At 39.9% G+C, this 24,651-nt stretch overlaps 4 long non-coding RNA genes across 4 annotated transcripts; all 4 read left to right on the top strand.

Moving 5' to 3' along the window:
* The first annotated feature begins 3,632 nt into the window (after positions 1-3,632).
* Positions 3,633-6,235, top strand: LOC128450419 (uncharacterized). Its single transcript, XR_008340005.1, has 4 exons — positions 3,633-4,407; positions 4,678-5,308; positions 5,454-5,961; positions 6,080-6,235. It is a non-coding gene; the product is annotated as an uncharacterized LOC128450419 (long non-coding RNA).
* Positions 6,236-6,847: 612 nt separating this feature from the next.
* On the top strand, positions 6,848-8,410 carry LOC128450414 (uncharacterized). Its single transcript, XR_008340000.1, has 3 exons — positions 6,848-6,990; positions 7,275-7,905; positions 8,051-8,410. It is a non-coding gene; the product is annotated as an uncharacterized LOC128450414 (long non-coding RNA).
* Positions 8,411-11,668: 3,258 nt separating this feature from the next.
* LOC128450421 (uncharacterized) lies at positions 11,669-14,435 on the top strand. Its single transcript, XR_008340007.1, has 3 exons — positions 11,669-12,178; positions 12,463-13,091; positions 14,007-14,435. It is a non-coding gene; the product is annotated as an uncharacterized LOC128450421 (long non-coding RNA).
* A 7,796-nt stretch (positions 14,436-22,231) lies between these two features.
* LOC128450415 (uncharacterized) lies at positions 22,232-23,759 on the top strand. Its single transcript, XR_008340001.1, has 3 exons — positions 22,232-22,574; positions 22,854-23,396; positions 23,621-23,759. It is a non-coding gene; the product is annotated as an uncharacterized LOC128450415 (long non-coding RNA).
* Positions 23,760-24,651: the final 892 nt, after the last annotated feature.

Here is a 24,651-nt window from a genome sequence, read left to right as displayed (position 1 = left end):
TCCTCTCTCAGTCACAAAGTCCAGCAGCGTCCAGCTAACATTTACAAGAAACCAGTAGAAACAGCCCAAATCCCCAATTAACTAGTCGCAGCCCCCCATGATGTCAACTATTGGTTTGTAAACTACCTTCTTGAAAGCAGAAGCAGTCATACAGGAGCACGACTTGGAGGCTACACCTGCCATTGAATGAGAGTTGCTGTTGTTCATATGGTTTCCAGGCCCCATTGACTACAATGTTTTTTCATTTATTGACTGTAAGTGGGACCATCATGCTATAATGAGGAAGACTTGGAACCTGTGATTGAGACTGTAAACGCTTAGGAAAATGGTCTATGCCAGTTTAACCACCATGAAAATAGACAGATTTACATGTGGTGACACTCCCACCTTCAACTCTTCATGACGCTGTAACAAACGAGGACTCAAACACTTTCTGACTGACATGGATATTACCACCATCAAACAAGACCTTCTCATATTATGTGTCCTTTTTCTGTGGACTTCAGGTAATAAACAATACAAATCGATCATTTAATATTAAAACTTTACATCAAATTACTCATGTTTTTATTATAGTTGATCTTTATTTTATTTTTTTGTTTATAACGTGATGGTAATTACACACAGGTCTGTCTGACGGTAACAGTGTCAACCAAACATCTGTACTGTGGAAACACACGGGTGAAGATGCAACAATAAACTGCAGCCACAACAAGGGTTCCACCTTTTACCAGATGTACTGGTACAGGCAGCTCCCGGGAGAGACGCTGGAGCAAATACTGTTTATGTCTTCAGACACACATCGTGAATATGAATCTGGATTCAGTGAAGAGAAGTTCTCCTCCACCAAGCCTGATGCGCTCAGTGGGACATTGAAAGTAAAGAATCTGGTGCCAGAAGACAAAGGCTTGTATTTCTGTGCAGTCAGTGAACACAGTGACACACACTCACAGGGTAGATTAACAAAAACCCGAGTGCACTGCCAGCACTCCTCCATCCTTCTCTCTCACATGCTATAGGGGGACCTCCAGCATCATAAATACTCCCAGTTGCTTTTTGATTTCCTGCCAGACTTTTGAATACAGCTGCAGGATCAAACTTCACAAACTGCAGCAACACTCCCATCAACAACTCTTCAGATCTCTGCAGCTAACCTGACAGTTACAAAGACTTGATCCAACATGCACCCCACTTTAATTCCATTAACCTTTCAACACAATCTCCTCATAATTTTATCAGGAAAGCAAGAGTGTTGGAAAACTCTTATTATGAAAGTTAATTCTTGACTATTAAAACAATGGTTTGACAAAATAAGAGTTTAGGGCCACTTAGTGGACCCCTCAGTACACAGCACAGCACAGCAGTCATACAAGGTGGTACAGGAAGAGGATGGTGTGTGCCCGGGTTACCAGGAAACAGAGGTGTGACTTAAGAAGAACAACATATGCAGCCAGGAAAACACACCACAGATGATCGTTCCTAAAGTCAGCCATGAAAGACGACAAGATGATCACACTCTTCTTCATGACCTTTAATATCGTAATGGTCTCAGGTAATGAAATAATGTTCAGAGATAATCTCAAACTTGTGTGTTCCTTAATGTTTAATCTCAAAGGAATGGGAAAAAAACACTCAGGAAATACTAAATGATTGTCCTGTTCATTTACTAGATTCTGCTTATAGGTAAAATAAACAGAATTATTAAAGAAATCTTTATTTATGTCTGTATTTAATATGTAATCTTGCCGGTGCTCTGCCAGTGACAATTTCTATCTGTTTTTGAAAGTGTTCAGGCTCATATTGTAGTTAAATAATTCATTTATCTTTTTTCCACAGGTTTCTCTCTCAGTGACAAAGTCCAGCAGCGTCCAGCTAACATTTACAAGACAGCAACAGAAACAGCCAAAATCAACTGTTCACACAGTATTGACACCTACAATGTAATCCTCTGGTACAAGCAGATAAATAACAGAGAGCTTCAGCTCCTAGGATACATGTATGTAAACATGAAAAACCTCGAGCCTGGATCTGGTGAGCAAATGGACGGGAACGCGAATAAAGATCAGAATGTCACATTAACAATTGAAGGACTGAACCTGAACAGCAGTGCAGTGTATTTCTGTGCTGCTAGTTTACACAGTGAAACACATCATCTGCTCCTCAGTACAAAAACCTGCACATATGATTCTTTCATCAACTCCCAGCCCCTTACACATACCCCCTCCTCTCATTAGGGGGCAGTATTTGTACTTGCTGTTAATCTGAAATGTGGTGAGAATTGATATGACAGTTATGAAGTTGAGAGAAGAGGGAGTTGACTCATACAGGAGGTGTAACTGCTGATGGACTGAAGAAACCACAATGATCCACTGCAACAAGGTTTAACCAAACAGCCAGAGAACACAAAATGATTGTCCTGTTTTATTTTATCTTCAGCTTGACTTTCAACAATATTTTGGTTTCAGGTAACAACAAAATTATTTTGAGAACTTGTATTCTATTTTACCACAACTATTTCTGTTAGATTTTGTGAAGTTTTATGTTCCTCAGTTTTTTAATTCATCAAGTGTTTGTATTTTGTCTGATCTTTTTTGATCGTTCTAACACAGGTTCCTCTCTCAGTCACAAAGTCCAGCAGCGTCCAGCTAACATTTACAAGAAACCAGTAGAAACAGCCCAAATCCCCAATTAACTAGTCGCAGCCCCCCATGATGTCAACTTTTGGTTTGTAAACTACCTTCTTGAAACCAGAAGCAGTCATACAGGAGCACGACTTGGAGCCTACACCTGCCATTGAATGAGAGTTGCTGTTGTTCATATGGTTTCCAGGCCCCATTGCATACAATGTTTTTTCATCTATTGACTCTGAATGGGACCATCATGCTATAATGAGGAAGACTTGGAACCTGTGATTGAGACTGTAAACGCCTTAGGAAAATGGTCTATGCCAGTTTAACCACCATGAAAACAGACAGATTTACATGTGGTGTCACTCCCACCTTCAACTCTTCATGACGCTGTAACATACGAGGACTCAAACACTTTCTGACTGACATGGATATTACCACCATCAAACAAGACCTTCTCATATTATGTGTCCTTTTTCTGTGGACTTCAGGTAATACATAATACAAATCGACCACTTAATATTTAAACTTTACATCAAATTACTCATGTTCTTCTTATAGTTGATCTTATTTTTGTATTTTGATAACGTGACGGTAATGACACACAGGTCTGTCTGATGGCAACGATGTCACCCAAACACCCGTACTGTGGAAACACACGGGTGAAGATGCAACAATAAACTGCAGCCACACCAAGGGTTCCTCCTTTTTCCAGATGTACTGGTACAGGCAGCTCCCGGGAGAGACGCTGAAGCAAATACTGTTTATATCTTCAAACACAAACCGTGAATATGAACCTGGATTCACTGAAGAGAAGTTCTCCTCCACCAAGCCTAATGCACTCAGTGGGACATTGACAGTAAAGAATCTGGTGCCAGAAGACAAAGGCTTGTATTTCTGTGCAGTCAGTGAACACAGTGACACACACTCACAGGGTAGATTAACAAAAACCCCAGTGCAATGCCAGCACTCCTCCATCCTTCTCTCTCACATGCTATAGGGGGACCTCCAGCATCATAAATACTCCCAGTTGCTTTTTGATTTCCTGCCAGACTGTTGAATACAGCTGCAGGATCAAATGTCACAAACTGCAGCAACACTCCCATCAACAACTCTTCAGATCTCTGCAACTAACCTGACAGTTACACAGACTTGATCCAACATGGTCGCCTCAGCTCCTTGTTAATGTTTGGAAGAGAGGTGACTTACAATAAGAGGTTGTTGTTTTACAGAGTTCACCTGTTGCTTTGGTGATGACAGAGCTTTAGAGTCGTCTACTTTAGCATTTCCATCAACTGTTATACACAGGTTTCACCGCTGGAAGCGATGTCACATAAAATTCTACACTATGGAAAATACAAAGTTAAAAGTGCGACAAGACAATGCAGCCACACCGAGGGGGTCAAACTGTAGCAGATGTACCGATTCTTTCATTATTACATTTAAACGAGGCATTGCCATTTGGTTATGACATAAGTTAATATTTTTTTGGTTGGTGTAGAACATTGTTAAACTCCATATTTGTCCCCATTTTAATTCCATTAACCTTTCAACACAATCACCTCTGAATTATACACAGCACAGCACAGCAGTCATACGAGGTGGTACAGGAAGAGGATGGTGTGTGTACGGGTTCCCAGGAAACAGAGGTGTGACTTAAGAAGAACAACATATGCAGCCATGAAAACACACCACAGATGATCGTTCCTAAAGTCAGCCATGAAAGTCAACAAGATGATCACACTCTTCTTCATGACCTTTAATATTGTACTGGTCTCAGGTAATGAAATAATGTTCAGCGATAATCTCAAACTACTGCTTTCCTTAATGTTTAAATTCAAAGGGATTGAACTAAACACTCAGGAAATACAGAATGATTACTAGATTCTGCTTATAGGTAATATGAACAGAATTATTAAAGAAATCTTTATTCATGTCTGTATTTACTATGTAATATTGCAGGTGCACTGCAAGTGACAATTTTAATCTTTTTTTCAAAGTGTTCATTCTCATATTGTAGTTAAATGCTTCATTTATCTTTTTTCCACAGGTTTCTCTCTCAGTGACAAAGTCCAGCAGCGTCCAGCTAACATTTACAAGAAACCAACAGAAACAGCCAAAATCTACTGTTCACACAGTATTGACACCTACAATGTAATCCTCTGGTACAAGCAGATCAATAACAGAGAGCTTCAGCTCCTAGGATACATGGTCGGTAGTTCTGGATATCCAGAGACTGGATCTGGTGTGATAATGGTCGGGAACACGAATAAAGATCAGAATGTCACAATAACAATTGAAGGACTGAACCTGAACAGCAGTGCAGTGTATTTCTGTGCTGCTAGTTTACACAGTGAAACACATCATCTGCTCCTCAGTACAAAAACCTGCACATGAGGTTCTTTCATCAGCTCCCAGCCCCTTACACACACACACCCTCCTCTCATTAGGGGGCAGTATTTGTACTTGCTGTTACTCCGAAATGTGGTGAGAGTTGATATGACAGTTATGGAGTTGAGAGAAGAAGGAGTTGACTCATACAGGAGGTGTAACTGCTGATGGACTGAAGAAAACACAATGATCCACTGCAACAAGGTTTAACCAAACAGCCAGAGAACACAAAATGATTGTCCTGTTTTATTTTATCTTCAGCTTGACTTTCAACAATATTTTGGTTTCAGGTAACAACACAATTATTTTGAGAACTTGTATTTTATTTTAACCACAGTTATGTCTGTTAGATTTTGTGAACTTTTATGTTCCTCAGTTTTTAAATTCATCAAGTGATTGTATTTTGTCTGATCTTTTTTGATCGTTCTAACACAGGTTCCTCTCTCGGTCACAAAGTCCAGCAGCGTCCAGCTAACATTTACAAGAAACCAGTAGAAACAGCCAAAATCCCCAATTAACAAGTCGCAGCCCCCCATGATGTCAACTATTGGTTTGTAAACTACCTTCTTGAAAGCAGAAGCAGTCATACAGGAGCACGACTTGGAGGCTACACCTTCCATTGAATGAGAGTTGCTGTTGTTCATATGTTTCCAGGCCCCATTGCATACAATGTTTTTTCATCTATTGACTCTAAGTGGGACCATCATGCTATAATGAGGAAGACTTGGAACCTGCGATTGAGACTGTAAACGCTTTAGGAAAATGGTCTATGCCAGTTTAACCACCATGAAATCAGACAGATTTACATGTGGTGTCACTCCCACCTTCAACTCTTCATGACGCTGTAACAAACGAGGACTCAAACACTTTCTGACTGACATGGATATCACCACCATCAAACAAGACCTTCTAATATTATGTGTCCTTTTTCTGCGGACTTTAGGTGATAAACAATACAAATCGACCACTTAATATTAAAACTTTACATTAAAATACTCATGTTCTTCTCATAGTTGATCTTTCTTTTTTTGTGTTTATAACGTAACGTTAATTACACACAGGTCTGTCTGATGGCAACGGTGTCAACCAAACACGCCCCTCACATTGTGAACTTGAGAGAAGAGGGAGTCGACTCATACAGGAGGTGTAACTGCTGATGGACTGAAGAAAACACAATGATCCACAGCACTTGGTGTGGCTTCATTTTGAAGCCACACCAAGGGTGTCTCCTTTTTCCAGATGTACTGGTACAGGCTGCTCCCGGGAGAGACGCTGAGGGAAATACTGTTGATGGTTTCAAAAACAAAGCCTGACTATGAAAATGGATTCAGTGAAGAGAAGTTCTCAGCCACCAAACCTGATGCGCTCAGTGGGACATTGACAGTAAAGAATCTGGTGCCAGAAGACAAAGGCTTGTATTTCTGTGCCGTCAGTGAACACAGTGACACACAAGCACAGGGTAGATGAAGAAAAACCCCAGTGCAATGTCAGCACTCCTCCATCCTTCTCTCTCACATGCTATAGGGGGACCTCCAGCATCATAAATACTCCCAGTTGCTTTTTGATTTCCTGCCAGACTTTTGAATACAGCTGCAGAATCAAACGTCACAAACTGCAGCAAGACTCCCACCAACAACTCTTCAGATCTCTGCAACTAACCTGACTGTTACACAGACTTGATACAACATATGAAAGTTAATTCTTGACTATTAAAACAATGGTTTGGCAAAATAAGAGTTTGGGGCCACTTAGTGGACCCCTCAGTACACAGCACAGCACAGCAGTCATACGAGGTGGTACAGGAAGAGGATGGTGTGTGTACGGGTTACCAGGAAACAGAGGTGTGACTTAAGAAGAACAGCATATGCAGCCATGAAAACACACCACAGATGATCGTTCCTAAAGTCAGCCATGAAAGACAACAAGATGATCACACTCTTCTTCATGACCTTTAATATCGTACTGGTCTCAGGTAATGAAATAATGTTCAGAGATAATCTCAAACTACTGCGTTCCTTAATGTTTAAACTCAAAGAGATGGAACAAAAACACTCAGGAAATACTAAATGATTGTCCTATTAATTTACTAGATTCTTCTTATAGGATATATAAACATTATTATTAAAGACAATTTTATTCATGTCTGTATTCACTATGTAACATTTCAGATGCACTGCAAGTGACAATTTTAATCTTTTTTTCAAAGTGTTAATGCTCATATTATAGTTAAATGCTTCATTTATCTTTTTTCCACAGGTTCCTCTCTCAGTGACAAAGTCCAGCAGCTTCCAGCTCACATTTACAAGAAACCAACAGAAACAGCCAAAATCTACTGTTCACACAGTATTGACAGCTACAATGTAATCCTCTGGTACAAGCAGATAAATAACAGAGAGCTTCAGTTCCTAGGATACATGTTTGCAAACGTGGAAAACCTCGAGCCTGGATCTGGTGTGCAAATGGACGGGAACGCGAATAAAGATCAGAATGTCACATTAACAATTGATGGACTGAACCTGAACAGCAGTGCAGTGTATTTCTGTGCTGCTCGTTTACACAATGAAACACATCATCTGCTCCTCAGTACAAAAACCTGCACATGAGGTTCTTTCATCAGCTCCCAGCCCCTTACACACACACACCCTCCTGTCATTAGGGGGCAGTATTTGTACTTTCTGTTTCTCTGAACTGTGGTGAGAGTTGATATGACAGTTATGAAGTTGAGAGACGAGGGAGTTGACTCATACAGGAGGTGTAACTGCTGATGGACTGAAGAAACCACAATGATCCACTGCAACAAGGTTTAACCAAACAGCCAGAGAACACAAAATGATTGTCCTGTTTTATTTTATCTTCAGCTTGACTTTCAACAATACTTTGGTTTCAGGTAACGTCACAATTATTTTGAGAACTTTTTATTTTATTTTACTGCAACTATTCCTGTTCTTTTTTGTGAAGTTTTGTGTTTCTTACTTTTTAAATTCGTCCGTGTTTGTATTTTGTCTGATGCTTCATTAATCTTTTTTCCACAGGTTCCTCTCTCATTCACAAAGTCCAGCAGAGTCCAGCAAACATTTACAAGACACCAATAGAAACAGCCAAAATCAGCTGTTCACACAGTATTGACAACTATGATAGAATCATCTGGTACAAACAGATTAATAACAGACAGCTTCAGTTCCTGGGATACATGTTTGTAGACACTTATTTTCCAGAGACTGGATCTGGTGTGAAAATGGACGGGAACGGGAATAAAGATGAGACGTGCATATTAACAATTGAAGGACTGAACCTGAACAGCAGTGCAGTGTATTTCTGTGCTGCAAGTTCACACAGTAACACCACCATGTGCTCCCCAGTACAAGAACCTCACAATCACACAGTTCTCCTCTCTGTAGTAAAGCTCACATGACTCTTGCACCTGGAGTAAACCAGTCTAACCTCTCACAGATCAGAGATTGTAATAGGAGGTCCTTTCTGTGGAGTCTCGTCACAACTCCTCATGACGCTGTAACAAACGAGGACTCAAACACTTTCTGACTGACATGGATATTATCACCATCAAACAAGACCTTCTCATATTATGTGTCCTTTTTCTGTGGACTTCAGGTAATAGACAATACAAATCGACCACTTAATATTAAAACTTTACATCAAATTACTCATGTTCTTATTATAGTTGATCTTATTTTTGTATTTTGATAATGTGACGGTAATTACACACAGGTCTGTCTGATGGCAACGGTGTCAACCAAACACACGTACTGTGGAAACACACGGGTGAAGATGCAACAATAAACTGCAGCCACACCAAGGGTGTCTCCTTTTACCAGATGTACTGGTACAGGCAGCTCCCGGGAGAGACGCTGAGGCAAATACTGTTTATGGTTTCAAAAACAAAGCCTGACTATGAACCTGGATTCAGTGAAGAGAAGTTCTCAGCCACCAAACCTGATGCGCTCAGTGGGACATTGACAGTAAAGAATCTGGTGCCAGAAGACAAAGGCTTGTATTTCTGTGCAGTCAGTGAACACAGTGACACACACTCACAGGGTAGATTAACAAAAACCCCAGTGCAATGCCAGCACTCCTTCATCCTTCTCTCTCACATGCTATAGGGGGACCTCCAGCATCACAAATACTCCCAGTTGCTTTTTGATTTCCTGCCAGACTTTTGAATACAGCTGCAGAATCAAACGTCACAAACTGCAGCGACGATCCCAGCAACAACTCTTCAGATCTCTGCAACTAACCTAACTGTTAAACACACTTGATCCAACATATGAAAGTTAATTATTGACTATTAAACACTGGTTTGACAAAATAAGGGTTTAGGGCCACTTAGTGGAACCCTCAGTACACAGCACAGCACAGCAGTCATACGAGGTGGTACAGGAAGAGGATGGTGTGTGTGCGGGTTACCAGGAAACAGAGGTGTGACTTAAGAAGAACAGCATATGCAGCCATGAAAACACACCACAGATGATCGTTCCTAAAGTCAGCCATGAAAGACAACAAGATGATCACAATCTTCTTCATGACCTTTAATATTGTACTGGTCTCAGGTAATGAAATAATGTTCAGAGATAATCTCAAACTAGTGTGTTCCTTAATGTTTAAACTCAAAGAGATGGAACAAAACTCTCAGGAAATACAAAATGATTATTAGATTCTGCTTATAGGTAATATGAACATAATTATTAAAGAAATCTTTATTCATGTCTGTATTTACTATGTCATATTGCAGGTGCACTGCAAGTGACAATTTTAATATTTTTTCAAAGTGTTAATGCTCATATTGTAGTTAAATGCTTCATTTATCTTTTTTTCCACAGGTTCCTCTCTCAGTGACAAAGTCCAGCAGCGTCCAGCTCACATTTACAAGAAACCAGCAGAAACAGCTAAAATCTACTGTTCACACAGTATTGACAGCTACAATGTAATCCTCTGGTACAAGCAGATAAATAACAGAGAGCTTCAGCTCCTAGGATACATGGTCGGTAGCTCTGAATTGCTAGAGCCTGGATCTGGTGTGAAAATGGTCGGGAGCGCGAATAAAGATCAGAATGTCACATTAACAATTGATGGACTGAACCTGAACAGCAGTGCAGTGTATTTCTGTGTTGCTCGTTTACACAGTGAAACACATCATCTGCTCCTCAGTACAAAAACCTGCACATGAGGTTCTTTCATCAGCTCCTAGCCCCTTACACACACCCTCCTCTCATTAGGGGGCAGTATTTGTACTTTTTGTTACTCTGAACTGTGGTGAGAGTTGATATGACAGTTATGAAGTTGAGAGAAGAGGGAGTTGACTCATACAGGAGGTGTAACTGCTGATGGACTGAAGAAAACACAATGATCCACTGTAACAAGGTTTAACCAAACAGCCAGAGAACACAAAATGATTGTCCTGTTTTATTTTATCTTCAGCGTGACTTTCAACAATATTTTGGTTTCAGGTAACGTGAAAATTATTTTGAGAAATTTTATTCTATTTTACCACAACTATTTCTGTTAGATTTTGTGAACTTTTATGTTTCTCAGTTTTTAAATTCATCAAGTGATTGTATTTTGTCTGATCTTTTTTGATCGTTCTAACACAGGTTCCTCTCTCAGTAACAAAGTCCAGCAGCGTCCAGCTAACATTTACAAGAAACCAGTAGAAACAGCCCAAATCCCCAATTAACAAGTCGCAGCCCCCCCTGATGTCAACTATTGGTTTGTAAACTACCTTCTTGAAACCAGAAGCAGTCATACAGGAGCACGACTTGGAGCCTACACCTGCCATTGAATGAGAGTTTCTGTTGTTCATATGGTTTCCAGGCCCAATTGCATACAATGTTTTTTCATTTATTGACTGTAAGTGGGACCATCTTCCTATAATGAGGAAGACTTGGAACCTGTGATTGAGACTGTAAACGCTTAGGAAAATGGTCTATGCCAGTTTAACCAACATGAAATCAGACAGATTTACATGTGGTGTCACTCCCACCTTCAACTCTTCATGACGCTGTAACAAACGAGGACTCAAACACTTTCTGACTGACATGGATATTACCACCATCAAACAAGACCTTCTCATATTATGTGTCCTTTTTCTGTGGACTTCAGGTAATAAACAATACAAATCGACCATTTAATATTAAAACTTTACATCAAATTACTCATGTTTTTATTATAGTTGATCTTTATTTTATTTTTTTGTTTATAACGTGATGGTAATTACACACAGGTCTGTCTGACGGTAACAGTGTCAACCAAACATCTGTACTGTGGAAACACACGGGTGAAGATGCAACAATAAACTGCAGCCACACCAAGGGTTCCACCTTTTACCAGATGTACTGGTACAGGCAGCTCCCGGGAGAGACGCTGGAGCAAATACTGTTTATGTCTTCAGACACACATCGTGAATATGAATCTGGATTCAGTGAAGAGAAGTTCTCCTCCACCAAACCTGATGCACTCAGTGGGACATTGACAGTAAAGAATCTGGTGCCAGAAGACAAAGGCTTGTATTTCTGTGCAGTCAGTGAACACAGTGACACACACTCACAGGGTAGATTAACAAAAACCCGAGTGCACTGCCAGCACTCCTCCATCCTTCTCTCTCACATGCTATAGGGGGACCTCCAGCATCATAAATACTCACAGTTGCTTTTTGATTTCCTGCCAGACTTTTGAATACAGCTGCAGGATCAAACTTCACAAACTGCAGCAACACTCCCATCAACAACTCTTCAGATCTCTGCAGCTAACCTGACAGTTACAAAGACTTGATCCAACATGCACCCCACTTTAATTCCATTAACCTTTCAACACAATCTCCTCATAATTTTATCAGGAAAGCAAGAGTGTTGGAAAACTCTTATTATGAAAGTTAATTCTTGACTATTAAAACAATGGTTTGACAAAATAAGAGTTTGGGGCCACTTAGTGGACCCCTCAGTACACAGCACAGCACAGCAGTCATACAAGGTGGTACAGGAAGAGGATGGTGTGTGCCCGGGTTACCAGGAAACAGAGGTGTGACTTAAGAAGAACAACATATGCAGCCATGAAAACACACCACAGATGATCGTTCCTAAAGTCAGCCATGAAAGACGACAAGATGATCACACTCTTCTTCATAACCTTTAATATTGTACTGGTCTCAGGTAATGAAATAATGTTCAGAGATAATCTCAAACTAGTGTGTTCCTTAATGTTTAAACTCAAAGAGATGGAACAAAAACACTCAGTAAATACAAACAGATTGTCGTGTTCATTTACTTGATTCTGCTTATAGGTAATATAAACAGAATTATTAAAGAAATCTTTATTCATGTCTGTATTTAATATGAGATCTTGCAGGTGCACTACCAGTGACAATTTTAATCTTTTTTTCAAAGTGTTCCTGCTCATATTATAGTTAAATGCTTCATTCATCTTTTTTCCACAGGTTCCTCTCTCAATGACAAAGTCCAGCAGCTTCCAGCTCACATTTACAAGAAACCAACAGAAACAGCCAAAATCTAATGTTCACACAGTATTGACAGCTATGATCAAATCCTCTGGTACAAGCAGATAAATAACAGAGAGCTTCAGCTCCTAGGATACATGTATGCAAAAATGAAAAACCTCGAGCATGGATCTGGTGTGCAAATGGACGGGAACGCGAATAAAGATCAGAATGTCACATTAAAAATTAATGGACTGAACCTGAACAGCAGTGCAGTGTATTTCTGTGCTGCTCGTTACCACAGTGAAACACATCATCTGCTACTCAGTACAAAAACCTGCACTTGAGGTTCTTACATCAGCTCCCATCCCCTTACACACACACCCTCCTCTCATTAGGGGGCAGTATTTGTACTTCCTGTTACTTTGAACTGTGGTGAGAGTTGATATGACAGTTATGAAGTTGAGAGAAGATGGAGTTGACTCATACAGGAGGTCTAACTGCTGATGGACTGAAGAAAACACAATGATCCACTGCAACAAGGTTTAACCAAACAGCCAGAGAACACAAGATGATTTTCCTGTTTTATCTTATCTTCAGCTTGACCTTCAACAATATTTTGGTTTCAGGTAACAACAAAATTATTTTGAGAACTTGTATTTTATTTTAACCACAGTTATTTCTGTTCGATTTTGTGAAGTTTTATGTTCCACAGTTTTTAAATTCATCAAGTGTGTATTTTGTCTGATCTTTTTTGATCGTTCTTCCACAGGTTCCTCTCTCAGTGACAAAATCCAGCAGCGTCCAGCTAACATTTACAAGAAACCAGCAGAAACAGCCAAAATCAACTGTTCACACAGTATTGACAGCTATAATCAAATCCTGTGGTACAAGCAGATAAATAACAGAGAGCTTCAGCTCCTAGGATACATGGTCGGTAGCTCTGGATTTCCAGAGACTGGATCTGGTGTGATAATGGTCGGGAACGCGAATAAAGATCAGAATGTCACAATAACAATTGATGGACTGAACCTGAACAGCAGTGCAGTGTATTTCTGTGCTGCTAGTTTACACAGTGAAACACATCATGTGCTCCTCAGTACAAAAACCTGCACATATGATTCTCTTATCAACTCCCAGCCCCTTACACACACCCTCCTCTCATTAGGGGGCAGTATTTGTACTTGCTGTTAATCTGAACTGTGGAGAGAATTGATATGACAGTTATGAAGTTGAGAGAAGAGGGAGTTGACTCATACAGGAGGTGTAACTGCTGATGGACTGAAGAAACCACAATGATCCACTGGAACAAGGTTTAACCAAACAGCCAGAGAACACAAAATGATTGTCATGTTTTATTTTATCTTCAGCGTGACTTTCAACAATATTTTGGTTTCAGGTAACAACAAAGTTATTTTAAGAACTTGTATTTTATTTTAAGCACAGTTATTTCTGTTAGATTTTGTGAAGTTTTATGTTCCTCAGTTTTTAAATTCATCAAGTGTTTGTATTTTGTCTGATCTTTTTTGATCGTTCTAACACAGGTTCCTCTCTCAGTCACAAAGTCCAGCAGCGTCCAGCTAACATTTACAAGAAACCAGTAGAAACAGCCCAAATCCCCAATTAACTAGTCGCAGCCCCCCATGATGTCAACTATTGGTTTGTAAACTACCTTCTTGAAAGCAGAAGCAGTCATACAGGAGCACGACTTGGAGGCTACACCTGCCATTGAATGAGAGTTGCTGTTGTTCATATGGTTTCCAGGCCCAATTGCATACAATGTTTTTTCATCTATTGACTGTAAGTGGGACCATCATGCTATAATGAGGAAGACTTGGAACCTGTGATTGAGACTGTAAACGCTTAGGAAAATGGTCTATGCCAGTTTAACCACCATGAAATCAGACAGATTTACATGTGGTGACACTCCCACCTTCAACTTTTCATGACGCTGTAACAAACGAGGACTCAAACACTTTCTGACTGACATGGATATTACCACCATCAAACAAGACCTTCTCATATTATGTGTCCTTTTTCTGTGGACTTCAGGTAATAAACAATACAAATCGACCACTTAACATTAAAACTTTTCATTAAAATACTCATTTTTTCTTATAGTTGATCTTTCTTTTTTTGTGTTTATAACGTAACGTTAATTACACACAGGTCTGTCTGATGGCAACGGTGTCAACCAAACACACGTACTGTGGAAAGACACGGGTGAAGATGCAACAATACATTGCAGCCACACCAAGGGTGTCTCCTTTTTCCAGATGTACTGGTACAGGCAGCTCCCGGGAGAGACGCTGAGGCAAATACTGTTGATGGTTTCAAAAACAAAGCCTGACTATGAAAATGGATTCAGTGAAGAGAAGTTCTCAGCCACCAAACCTGATGCACTCAGTGGGACATTGACAGTAAAGAATCTGGTGCCACAAGACAAAGGCTTGTATTTCTGTGCAGTCAGTGAACACAGTGACACACACGCACAGGGTAGATTAACAAAAACCCCAGTGCAATGCCGGCACTCCTCCATCCTTCTCTCTCACATGCTATAGGGGGACCTCCAGAATCATAAATACTCCTAGTTGCTTTTTGATTTCCTGCCAGACTTTTGAATACAGCTGCAGAATCAAACGTCACAAACTGCAGCAACACTCCCATCAACAACTCTTCAGATCTCTGCAACTAACCTGACAGTTACACACACTTGATCCAACATATGAAAGTTAATTCTTGACTATTAAACACTGGTTTGACAAAATAAGAGTTTGGGGCCACTTAGTGGACCCCTTAGTACACAGCATAGCACAGCAGTCATACGAGGTGGTACAGGAAGAGGATGGTGTGTGTACGGGTTACCAGGAAACAGAGGTGTGACTTAAGAAGAACAGCATATGCAGCCATGAAAACACACCACAGATGATCGTTCCTAAAGTCAGCCATGAAAGACAACAAGATGATCACACTCTTCTTCATGACCTTTAATGTTGTACTGGTCTCAGGTAATGAAATAATGTTCAGAGATAATCTCAAACTACTGCGTTCCTTAATGTTTAAACTCAAAGGGATGGAACAAAAACACTCAGGAAATACAAACAGAATGTCGTGTTCATTTACTTGATTCTGCTTATAGGTAATATAAACAGAATTATTGAAGAAATCTTTATTCATGTCTGTATTTACTATGAGATCTTGCAGGTGCACTGCCAGTGACAATTTTAATCTTTTTTTGAAAGTGTTCAGGCTCATATTATAGTTAAATGCTTCATTTATCTTTTTTCCACAGGTTCCTCTCTCAATGACAAAGTCCAGCAGCTTCCAGCTAACATTTACAAGAAACCAACAGAAACAGCCAAAATCTACTGTTCACACAGTATTGACAGCTATGATCAAATCCTGTGGTACAAGCAGATAAATAACAGAGAGCTTCAGTTCCTAGGATACATGGTCGGTAGCTCTGGATTTCCAGAGACTGGATCTGGTGTGATAATGGACGGGAACGCGAATAAAGATCAGAATGTCACATTAACAATTGATGGACTGAACCTGAACAGCAGTGCAGTGTTTTTCTGTGCTGCTCGTTACCACAGTGAAACACATCATCTGCTCCTCAGTACAAAAACCTGCACTTGAGGTTCTTTCATCAACTCCCAGCCCCTTACACACACACCCTCCTGTCATTAGGGGGCAGTATTTGTACTTCCTGTTACTTTGAACTGTGGTGAGAGTTGATATGACAGTTATGAAGTTGAGAGAAGATGGAGTTGACTCATACAGGAGGTCTAACTGCTGATGGACTGAAGAAAACACAATGATCCACTGCAACAAGGTTTAACCAAACAGCCAGAGAACACAAAATGATTGTCCTGTTTTATTTTATCTTCAGCTTGACCTTCAACAATATTTTGGTTTCAGGTAACAACAAAATTATTTTGAGAACTTGTATTTTATTTTAACCACAGTTATTTCTGTTAGATTTTGTGAAGTTTTATGTTCCACAGTTTTTAAATTCATCAAGTGTGTATTTTGTCTGATCTTTTTTGATCGTTTTTCCACAGGTTCCTCTCTCAGTGACAAAGTCCAGCAGCGTCCAGCTAACATTTACAAGAAACCAGCAGAAACAGCAAAAATCAACTGTTCACACAGTATTGACAGCTATGATCAAATCCTGTGGTACAAGCAGATAAATAACAGAGAGCTTCAGTTCCTAGGATACATGTTTGGTAGCTCTGGATTTCCAGAGACTGGATCTGGTGTGATAATGGACGGGAACGCGAATAAAGATCAGAATGTCACATTAACAATTGAGGGACTGAACCTGAACAGCAGTGCAGTGTATTTCTGTGCTGCTCGTTTACACAGTGAAACACATCATCTGCTCCTCAGTACAAAAACCTGCACATGTGATTCTCTAATCAGCTCCCAGCCCCTTACACACACACCCTCCTCTCATTAGGGGGCAGTATTTGTACTTTCTGTTACTCTGAACTGTGGTGAGAGTTGATATGACAGTTATGAAGTTGAGAGAAGAGGGAGTTGACTCATACAGGAGGTGTAACTGCTGATGGACTGAAGAAACCACAATGATCCACTGCAACAAGGTTTAACAAAACAGCCAGAGAACACAAAATGATTGTCCTGTTTTATTTTATCTTCAGCTTGACCTTCAACAATATTTTGGTTTCAGATAACAACACAATTATTTTGAGAACTTGTATTTTATTTTAACCACAGTTATTTCTGTTAGATTATGTGAAGTTTTATGTTCCTCAGTTTTTTAATTCATCAAGTGATTGTATTTTGTCTAATCTTTTTGATCGTTCTTCCACAGGTTCCTCTCTCAGTCACAAAGTCCAGCAGCGTCCAGCTAACATTTACAAGAAACCAGTAGAAACAGCCAAAATCCCCAATTAACAAGTCGCAGCCCCCCATGATGTCAACTATTGGTTTGTAAACTACCTTCTTGAAACCAGAAGCAGTCATACAGGACCACGACTTGGAGCCTACACCTGCCATTGAATGAGAGTTGCTGTTGTTCATATGGTTTCCAGGCCCCATTGCATACAATGTTTTTAGATCTATTGACTCTAAGTGGGACCATCATGCTATAATGAGGAAAACTTGGAACCTGTGATTGAGACTGTAAACGCCTTAGGAAAATGGTCTATGCCAGTTTAACCATGAAATCAGACAGATTTACATGTGGTGTCACTCCCACCTTCAACTCTTCATGACGCTGTAACATACGAGGACTCAAACACTTTCTGACTGACATGGATATTACCACCATCAAACAAGACCTTCTCATATTATGTGTCCTTTTTCTGTGGACTTCAGGTAATAAACAATACAAATCGACCACTTAACATTAAAACTTTACATTAAAATACTCATGTTCTTCTTATAGTTGATCATTCTTTTTTTGTGTTTATAACGTAACGTTAATTACACACAGGTCTGTCTGATGGCAACGGTGTCAACCAAACACACGTACTGTGGAAAGACACGGGTGAAGATGCAACAATAAATTGCAGCCACACCAAGGGTGTCTCCTTTTTCCAGATGTACTGGTACAGGCAGCTCCCGGGAGAGACGCTGAGGGAAATACTGTTTATGTCTTCAAAAACAAAGCCTGACTATGAAAATGGATTCAGTGAAGAGAAGTTCTCAGCCACCAAGCCTGATGCGCTCAGTGGGACATTGACAGTAAAGAATCTGGTGCCAGAAGACAAAGGCTTGTATTTCTGTGCAGTCAGTGAACACAGTGACACACACTCACAGGGTAGATTAACAAAAACCCCAGTGCAATGCCAGCACTCCTCCATCCTTCTCTCTCACATGCTATAGGGGGACCTCCAGCATCATAAATACTCCCAGTTAATTTTTGATTTCCTGCCAGACTTTTGAATACAGCTGCAGGATCAAACGTCACAAACTGCAGCGACACTCCCATCAACAACTCTTCAGATCTCTGCAACTAACCTGACAGTTACACAGACTTGATCCAAAATGGTCGCCTCAGCTCCTTGTTAATGTTTGGAAGAAAGGTGACTTATAACAAGAAGTTGTTGTTTTACAGAGTTCACCTGTTGCTTTGGTGATGACAGAGTTTTAGAGTCGTCTACTTTAGCATTTCCATCAACTGTTATACACAGGTTTCACCGCTGGAAGCGATGTCACATAAAATTCTACACATGGAAAAGACAAAGTTAAAAGTGCGACAAGACAATGCAGCCACACCGAGGGGGTCAAACAGTAGCAGATGTACCGATTCTTTCATTATTACATTTAAAAGAGGCATTGCCATTTTGTTATGAAATAGGTAAATATTTTTTGGGTTGGTGTAGAACATTGTTAAACTCCATCTTTGTCCCCATTTTAATTCCATTAACCTTTCAACACAATCCCCTCAGAATTTAAGCAGGAAAGCAAGAGTTCTGGAAAAGCTCTCATTATGAAAGATAATTCTTGATTATTAAAACAATGGTTTGACAAAATAAGAGTTAAGGGCCACTTAGTGGACCCCTCAGTACACAGCACAGCACAGCAGTCATACGAGGTGGTACAGGAAGAGGATGGTGTGTGTACGGGTTACCAGGAAACAGAGGTGTGACTTAAGAAGAACAACATATGCAGCCATGAAAACACACCACATATGATCGTTCCTAAAGTCAGCCATGAAAGACGACAAGATGATCACACTCTTCTTCATGACCTTTAATATAGTACTGGTCTCAGGTAATGAAATAATGTTCAGAGATGATCTCAAACTACTGCGTTCCTTAATGTTTAAATTCAAAGGGATTGAACTAAACTCTGAGGAAATACAAAATGATTACTAGATTCTGCTTATAGGTAATATGAACATAATTATTAAAGATATGTTTATTCATGTCTGTATTCACTATGTAATATTGCAGGTGCACTGCAAGTGACAATTTTAATCTTTTTTTCAAAGTGTTCATTCTCATATTGTAGTTAAATACTTCATTTATCTTTTTTCCACAGGTTCCTCTCTCAGTGACAAAGTCCAGCAGCTTCCAGCTCACATTTACAAGAAACCAACAGAAACAGCCAAAATCTACTGTTCACACAGTATTGACAGCTACGATAGAATCTTCTGGTACAAGCAGATCAATAACAGAGAGCTTCAGCTCCTAGGATACATGGTCGGTAGCTCTGGATTTCCAGAGACTGGATCTGGTGTGATAATGGTCGGGAACGCGAATAAAGATCAGAATGTCACAATAACAATTGATGGACTGAACCTGAACAGCAGTGCAGTGTATTTCTGTGCTGCTAGTTTACACAGTGAAACACATCATCTGCTCCTCAGTACAAAAACCTGCACATGAGGTTCTTTCATCAGCTCCCAGCCCCTTAAACACACACCCTCCTGTCATTAGGGGGCAGTCATTGTACTTTTTGTTACTCTGAACTGTGGTGAGAATTGATATGAAAGTTATGAAGTTGAGAGAAGAGGGAGTTGACTCATACAGGAGGTGTAACTGCTGATGGACTGAAGAAAACACAATGATCCACTGCAACAAGGTTTAACCAAACAGCCAGAGAACACAAAATGATTGTCCTGTTTTATTTTATCTTCAGCTTGACCTTCAACAATATTTTGGTTTCAGGTAACAACAAAATTATTTTGAGAACTTGTATTTTATTTTAACCACAGTTATTTCTGTTAGATTTTGTGAAGTTTTATGTTCCACAGTTTTTAAATTCATCAAGTGTGTATTTTGTATAATCTTTTTGATCGTTTTTCCACAGGTTCCTCTCTCAGTCACAAAGTCCAGCAGCGTCCAGCTAACATTTACAAGAAACCAGCAGAAACAGCAAAAATCTACTGTTCACACAGTATTGACAGCTATGATCGAATCCTCTGGTACAAGCAGATCAATAACAGAGAGCTTCAGCTCCTAGGATACATGTTAGGTAGCTCTGGATTCTCAGAGCCTGGAGCTGGTGTGCAAATGGACGGGAACGCGAATAAAGATCAGAATGTCACATTAACAATTGATGGACTGAACCTGAACAGCAGTGCAGTGTATTTCTGTGCTGCTAGTTTACACAGTGAAACACATCATCTGCTCCTCAGTACAAAAACCTGCACATGAGGTTCTTTCATCAGCTCCCAGCCCCTTACACACACACCCTCCTGTCATTAGGGGGCAGTATTTGTACTTTTTGTTACTCTGAACTGTGGTGAGAGTTGATATGACAGTTATGAAGTTGAGAGAAGAGGGAGTTGACTCATACAGGAGGTGTAACTGCTGATGGACTGAAGAAAACACAATGATCCACTGTAACAAGGTTTAACCAAACAGCCAGAGAACACAAAATGATTGTCCTGTTTTATTTTATCTTCAGCGTGACTTTCAACAATATTTTGGTTTCAGGTAACGTGAAAATTATTTTGAGAAATTTTATTCTATTTTACCACAACTATTTCTGTTAGATTTTGTGAACTTTTATGTTTCTCAGTTTTTAAATTCATCAAGTGTTTGTATTTTGTCTGATCTTTTTTGATCGTTCTAACACAGGTTCCTCTCTCAGTCACAAAGTCCAGCAGCGTCCAGCTAACATTTACAAGAAACCAGTAGAAACAGCCCAAATCCCCAATTAACAAGTCGCAGCCCCCCATGATGTCAACTATTGGTTTGTAAACTACCTTCTTGAAACCAGAAGCAGTCATAGAGGAGCACGACTTGGAGCCTACACCTGCCATTGAATGAGAGTTGCTGTTGTTCACATGGTTTCCAGGCCCCATTGCATACAATGTTTTTTCATTTATTGACTGTAAGTGGGACCATCATGCTATAATGAGGAAGACTTGGAACCTGCGATTGAGACTGTAAACGCTTAGGAAAATGGTCTATGCCAGTTTAACCAACATGAAATCAGACAGATTTACATGTGGTGACACTCCCACCTTCAACTCTTCATGACGCTGTAACAAACGAGGACTCAAACACTTTCTGACTGACATGGATATTACCACCATCAAACAAGACCTTCTCATATTATGTGTCCTTTTTCTGTGGACTTCAGGTAATAAACAATACAAATCGACCATTTAATATTAAAACTTTACATCAAATTACTCATGTTTTTATTATAGTTGATCTTTATTTAATTTTTTTGTTCATAACGTGATGGTAATTACAAACAGGTCTGTCTGACGGTAACAGTGTCAACCAAACATCTGTACTGTGGAAACACACGGGTGAAGATGCAACAACAAACTGCAGCCACACCAAGGGTTCCACCTTTTACCAGATGTACTGGTACAGGCAGCTCCCGGGAGAGACGCTGAAGCAAATACTGTTTATGTCTTCAGACACACATCGTGAATATGAATCTGGATTCAGTGAAAAGAAGTTCTCCTCCACCAAGCCTAATGCACTCAGTGGGACATTGACAGTAACGAATCTGGTGCCAGAAGACAAAGGCTTGTATTTCTGTGCAGTCAGTGAACACAGTGACACACACTCACATGGTAGATTAACAAAAACCCCAGTGCAATGCCAGCACTCCTCCATCCTTCTCTCTCACATGCTATAGGGGGACCTCCAGCATCATAAATACTCCCAGTTGCTTTTTGATTTCCTGCCACACTTTTGAATACAGCTGCAGGATCAAACATCACAAACTGCAGCAACACTCCCATCAACAACTCTTCAGATCTCTGCAACTAACCCGACAGTTACACAGACTTGATCCAACATGGACCCATTTTAATTCCATTAACCTTTCAATACAATCCCCTCAGAATTTTAGCAGGAAAGCAAGAGTGCTGGAAAAGCTCTTATTATGAAAGTTAATTCTTGAATATTAAAACAATGGTTTGACAAAATAAGAGTTTAGGGCCACTTAGTGGACCCCTCAGTACACAGCACAGCACAGCAGTCATACGAGGTGGTACAGGAAGAGGATGGTGTGTGTACGGGTTACCAGGAAACAGAGGTGTGACTTAAGAAGAACAACATATGCAGCCATGAAAACACACCACAGATGATCGTTCCTAAAGTCAGCCATGAAAGACAACAAGATGATCACACTCTTCTTCATGACCTTTAATGTTGTACTGGTCTCAGGTAATGAAATAATGTTCAGAGATAATATCAAACTACTGCGTTCCTTAATGTTTAAACTCAAAGGGATGGAACAAAAACACTCAGTAAATACTAAATGATTGTCCTGTTCATTTACTAGATTCTGCTTACAGGTAATATAAACAGAATTATTAAAGAAATCTTTATTCATGTCTGTATTCAGTCTGTAATATTGCAGGTGCACTGCAAATGACAATTTTAATATTTTAAGCGTTCATGCTCATATTGTAGTTAAATGCTTCATTTATCTTTTTTCCACAGGTTCCTCTCTCAGTGACAAAGTCCAGCAGCTTCCAGCTCACATTTCCAAGAAACCAACAGAAACAGCCAAAATCTACTGTTCACACAGTATTGACAGCTACAATGTAATCCTCTGGTACAAGCAGATAAATAACAGAGAGCTTCAGTTCCTAGGATACATGGTCGGTAGCGCTGAATTTCCAGAGACTGGATCTGGTGTGAAAATGGACGGGAGCGCGAATAAAGATCAAAATGTTTCATTAACAATTGAAGGACTGAACCTGAACAGCAGTTCAGTGTATTTCTGTGCTGCTAGTTTACACAGTGAAACACATCATCTGCTCCTCAGTATAAAAACCTGCACATATGATTCTTTCATCAGCTCACAGCCCCTTACACACTCACCCTCCTCTCATTAGGGGGCAGTATTTGTACTTTCTGTTACTCTGAACTCTGCTGACAGTTGATATGATAGTTGTGAAGTTGAGAGAAGAGGGAGTTGACTCATACAGGAGGTCTAACTGCTGATGGACTGAAGAAACCACAATGATCCACTGCAACAAGGTTTAACCAAACAGCCAGAGAACACAAAATGATTGTCCTGTTTTATTTTATCTTCAGCGTGACTTTAAACTATATATTGGTTTCAGGTAACCTCAAAATTATTTTGAGAACTTTTAATTTAATTTTACCAAATCGTTTTAGTTTTTTCAATTTTATGTTTCTCCCTTTATAAATTCGTCCTTGTTTGTATTTTGTCTGATGCTTCATTTATCTTTTTTCCACAGGTTCCTCTTTCAGTGACAAAGTCCACCAGAGTCCAGCTCACATTTACAAGAAACCAGCAGAAACAGCCAAAATCAACTGTTCACACAGTATTGACAACTATGATCGAATCCTCTGGTACAAACAGATAAATAACAAACAGCTACAGTTTCTGGGACAGATGTATGCAAACACTGAATTTCCAGAGACTGGATCTGGTGTGAAAATCGACGGGAACGGGAAGAAAGATCATAATGTCACATTAACAGTTGAAGGACTGAACCTGAACAGCAGTGCAGTGTATTTCTGCGCTGCTAGTTCACACAGTGACACCACCATGTGCTCCCCAGTACAAGAACCTCACCATCACACAGTTCTCCTCTCTGTAGTAAAGCTCACATGACTCTTGCACCTGGAGTGAACCAGTCTAACCTCTCACAGATCAGAGATTGTAATAGGAGGTCCTTTCTAGTAACGTCACAACTCCCTTATAAAGAGCCGACTCAGACATTCAGTATGTGCGCTGAGGCTCATTTCATCTGATTCAGTACAATGGGTCCAATACTCATCACATTTACAGTTTCGTTTTTCTGGCTTCAAGGTACATGAACAAAAAGTAATTTTTAAAGAGGACTTGTTTGAACCGCCAAGGAGGTTATGGTTTTCCCCTTGTCTGTTTGCTTGTCATCAGGATTATACATTACTATTACTGAATGGAATTCCACTTAACTTGGTGGAAGGTTCTGACCAAATGTTGGTGCAGATCAGGAGAAAAGACCGATTCAGCACATTTATTATACTTATTTTAAGATTGCGAGATAGGGCTTTTTTTAATTCACAGATTTCACTTGAAATTATCAATGTATCTGAAAAAAAAAATAGAGCAATAAAATTGGAATAAACTTCTTTCACCGAAAAGGTTATAAAAATTGTTTCAGTTTTGTATTTTCTCCGCACAGGTCTCGGCCAGCATGTGACCCAGTTACCTGCAACCAGCTGGAGTTACGTGTCCAAATCCGCAGAGATGAACTGCAGCCACAACAGAGACGCTGGT

The sequence above is a fragment of the Pleuronectes platessa genome, chromosome 11, assembly GCF_947347685.1.
Source record: "Pleuronectes platessa chromosome 11, fPlePla1.1, whole genome shotgun sequence".
Lineage (NCBI taxonomy): Eukaryota > Metazoa > Chordata > Actinopteri > Pleuronectiformes > Pleuronectidae > Pleuronectes > Pleuronectes platessa.
This window is presented reverse-complemented; position numbering and strand designations above follow the sequence as displayed.